We start from the raw sequence: 4,258 nt of genomic DNA on the forward strand, positions 1-4,258 counted from the left end.
GCAGGCTTCTCCGCCAATTACGCTCGTTATCGAACATTGACTTCTGTCACATGGGTCAGGTGTAAGTGCAGAATTGGCTAGCGAGAGGGCCGATTCCTGGGGGGTGACTTGGAAGCCTTGCATTTGTATTGCCAAGTCAAACGTTTAATTAAACAATTAGGCCTCACGGAGCGACGGGCGGGGGGCAGCAGGGTGCCTCGTCCTTGGCTGTGCGGCTGCGACACGGTTGGCTGGTGGTAGAGTTGGACCCTGCTCCGTCTCGTGGCAGCGCTCCGTGGAAATCCGTGTGAGCCGAGCGAGCGGGCCGAGCAGCGCGCAGCGCTCTCCGTCCTAGCAGGTGAGCCTGCAGAGAGCTCAGAGGGATTTTGGGGAGGGAGGAGCTCGGCAGGACTTGGTGGAGAAGAGGAGCAGCGCATGGAAGGGCAGACTGGACGGAAGGCACCGCTGCACAAACGTGTGCCCTGGGGACGTTTCACCACTCCTGAGGCGTCGGGGTCCCGGACGGCGGGGCTCAGGGCAGAGCTGAAGGGTCTGCGTGGTGGCAGGTCGGACTGCAGGTCACGTTAGTCACGCAGGAGACCTGATCCTCCTGGCCTGTCCGTCAGGCGCCTCTGTCAGTGACGTCCCTACAGGCGTTAGCACCTGGTCCTGGTGTTTCCGTGCCGGGAGGCACCACGGGCCGCTGCCGCCGAGGTGATGCAGTACGGGTTAGAGCAGAGGGCCGCACCAGGCTGTCTCTCACGACATTGTCAGTGTCCTCCGAGATTTCCCATCTGAACCTGCAGCATCTGGGCGGTTTTGGGAGGTTTTGAGGCTTGCAGTTGGGAACTTGGGATGTGCTGAGAGTCTGGAAGCTCTGGAGCCCTCACCGTTCTGTGCAGAGCCTTCTGTGACTGAGCTGGAGACGGCCCCGTGCTCTGTCTGGTGGGGTAAAAAGTGGATGGTCTCTTGGGGGATCCACAGTGCTGCTTAACTCCGCTTTCCTCGGTTCTGATGTAGAGACAGAGGAGCTGCCAGGCTGCGCTGAACCCGTGTCTCCCCTCGTCCAGGGGCAGATGCATCAGAAAAAGGTGCAAATAAAGCCGTGGGGGAGCAGTGTAGCCCACTAACCTGTGTTCGGGGGTGGGCTTCCATCCTCAACCACAGCAAAGCCCTTTCTGACTTTATTTCAGCACTGCTAACCCAGGGTGGCACTTTTGTCCTGTAAATATGGAACCTGTGCCTGAATCCTGTTGAAGTGCTGGGTGTTGGTAGTTCTGTGGCAGGGAGCTCCCCTTGCTAATGATGCCTTTTTCTTACAGCCAAAGGAAACATCACATTATGCTTCACGTTCAGCCTTTTCAGGGCAGGGAGTTCACCCTGTTGTTTGTCTTAGTCTTGTGGGTTAAGTAGGAAAGTTTCTGGACCATTCACTGTTCTGTAATGGTCTGTCCTAGTTTGGCTTCAGCCCTTCTGCACCCCGCAGAATATACTCATCAGGGAGCAACAGTTTCCACCTTCAGCAGGGAGGGAGGCATACTCCCAGCTGTTGCCGCGTCAGAGCGTTAGCCTTCTGCATCTGCTGCATCATTCATCAGCGAGACACTTCCAGGCTGTCATTGTAAGTACAGTCATGTCAGGGAAAGTCACTGTCACATTGCCATCCTCTTCCTTAAAGTTACTGGCTCCCCGCTCAGCCGTGTCACTTCGGCTGGGAGCGTCGGCACAGCGCGGCCTCTTCTGCGAGGGGAGGGTAAGGGCGCAGTTGGGCGAGTGTTTGCAACGTGTCTGCGTGGCTGAATGTGAGCGACCGTGCTGGGGTGGCTGTACTCCACCGCCCTAACTCAGCCCTGAGCCGGGGGAGCGCCCTCGCAGTCGGCCAACCCCGCTCGGCTGCAGGGCCGTAACTTCCCAAGCTTCTTGTGTTGCAGGGCCCCGGCAGCTTCGTCTCTCGGGCACACTCTGCTGCTGTTGGGCTCTGGAGTTAGCTGGCCACATCCTCCTGCCTGGGGAGGGAGCTGAAGCTGATGTGTAAATCTCTGCTGGGTGGGCTGCTCAGTGCCCGTGGTTGGGTCTCACGTACGCTGCTGCCGTGCTCGGGAATGGAACTCAGGCTAAAAGCTGCGTGGGGAGGGAAGGGGAATATGGACTCCCACTCCAGCATCATTAGATAGGCACTCCATGACTGCAGATGCTCTTTTAATTGGCTGTAATTAGGCCTCACAGCACACAGCCCAGTGAGAAGGAAGCGCCTTCGCACCTGCCTCGCTGCTGCACGAGGAGCACGGGCTGCTAACGGGGTTTTGGAGTTACAGCTTGGCACACTGGTGACAGTTGAGGCGTGTTTCCAGTGTCATGGTGGTTTTGGGGTACCCGGGGCGGGGACGTGTGTGCTTCAGAGGACAGGGTGGCCAGACTTGCCTCTCTGATGGGCACGTGCCGAGGAGGGCAGAGCCGGCTGGCTGCCCATCCCTGCTGCCTTACTTCCCAGCCCGGGGCTTGGAGTGCTTTGGAGCAGTAACTCCTGGAGCTGCGTGGATGGGGAGCCAGCTGGACATCTTCCTAATCTGGACACCTGGGGCCCCATTCAGACCAGCATGAGTAGTCTGGAGCCATTCCACCGCAGCCGGTGAGCTTTTCTGGACGAGACAGCGAGTTGTGGCTGCTTGAGGCCCTGGGCTCTCGCCGGTTCCTGCTGTGGGCTCTTCAGGGCGGTGGCCGGGGGGCTCCCTGCTCTCAGCAGAGGGGCTTCAGCAGTCTGGGGTCTGGTCTGCGCCGGGGCATGGGATGAAAAGGAAGTTTCGGTGGTCGGTAGAGGTGGGAGAGAGATTTCTCTCTGCAACTCTCTTTCCTGCCTTGTCGAAGCCTCTCACAGCCACTGCTCCTTGCTGAGGTGGGATGTGCCCAGGCACTCACTACATGGAGCAGCCTGGAACACTGGGAAATAAGGTGGCTGTGGTCAGCGTTCCCAGAAAGGTCTAATCTGGGAGCTGAATTCACGTAGCCTGAGGTTGAGGAGTGCCCAGCTCACCCAACTGGTGTCACCAAACTGGTCCCTCCCCAGTGCCTCACCTGGCCAGGCTGTTGGTTCCACCCCAAATAGCTCCGCAGGGGCTTTGCTTCTTGGGAACAAGTGCAGGAGACTGGAACGGTCCTGTCTCCAACCGTGTCCTTATCGCCGGGTTGCAGAGCAGCACCTCGACATCAGGACCACAGCAGGCTGTCTTTGTGGTGGCAGTGAGTACATCGTCCCCCCTCCCAGCAGCAGCAGATGAAAAGGCTGGATGACAAATTATCCATCTCTGGCTGCTCATTGTGTAGCACATTCCTGCCATCCTCATTAATATTCAACAGGCAGATGAATAATTGGGTGCCACCACTAGGATGGAGTGATCCTTCGCTCTGCCCAAGCAATATTAATTTCACACCCTGTCTGGAAACGTATAATATTTTCCTTAAACGTGTGACATACGGCGGGTAGGTGCGGAGCAGGCTCCGGGTGGGCACAGCGGCCGGCGGCAGCCGCCCGGGGGGACCGCTGCCCGTCTGGTCTCTAAACGGCATCAGGGTTCCCCCAGAGCCCTTGGGGGGACAAAGGGGGATGACACACAGCTGCCTCCTCTTCTGTTGCATCAAATTAGTGTTTGTTTTTCAAAGGATCACATTCCCTTCCCTGTGAGGTGGGAACTTTCCACTAGGCTGGAGAGCGGGTAGCGCTGAGCCCGCTCTCCCCAACGTGCTGCTGTGTCGTCCGCGTCAAGGGCTCCTGCTGACCCTGTCCTCTGCTAGCATCCCTTCCCCCTCTGTCGTGCTGAGGGGCACTGGGGAGCTGTGCAAACTGGGCGGCTGTGGCTTTCTGCCCAGTGGGAGGGACTAGTGAGTGCTCCGCTGGCTCCCTGTCCTTCCGCCGGAGAGGAGAGTGCTGCAGGACAGGGTGACCCCCTCAGGGTCATGGAGGGCTTGAAAGCTTGAAGGACCTTTGGCTGCACTGTCTCTTGGTAGGCAGCAGAGGTTTCCTACTCGTTCCCTAGCTCAGTCCTGACTTCGTGAGAAAACACAGGTCGCGTTCCCCTCCCTCCACCGTGCTCGGCTCTGGTTCTGCACCTCGGCCGAGCTGAGCTGGGCGACAGCCTCCCGCCCCGTCTCTGCAGGGGCTGGGGACGCATCACGCAGTGTGTGCCTTAAACAGACCTGACAGCATCTCTGAAATCCCGTCTCCTGGTTGTATGTGCACTCTGAACCTTTCAGACTCTCACGGCCTGCCAAGTCCGCATCGACC

At 58.6% G+C, this 4,258-nt stretch overlaps 1 protein-coding gene across 1 annotated transcript in view; it reads left to right on the top strand.

Moving 5' to 3' along the window:
* ZMAT5 (zinc finger, matrin-type 5) overlaps positions 1–4,258 on the top strand; it is a gene marked incomplete at its 3' end in the record, with an annotated part of 13,366 nt that overhangs the window by 4,437 nt on the left and 4,671 nt on the right. The gene's annotated exons all lie outside the window — the stretch shown is intronic.

Source organism: Eurypyga helias, unplaced genomic scaffold, assembly GCF_000690775.1.
Source record: "Eurypyga helias isolate BGI_N326 unplaced genomic scaffold, ASM69077v1 scaffold8158, whole genome shotgun sequence".
Taxonomy (NCBI): domain Eukaryota; kingdom Metazoa; phylum Chordata; class Aves; order Eurypygiformes; family Eurypygidae; genus Eurypyga; species Eurypyga helias.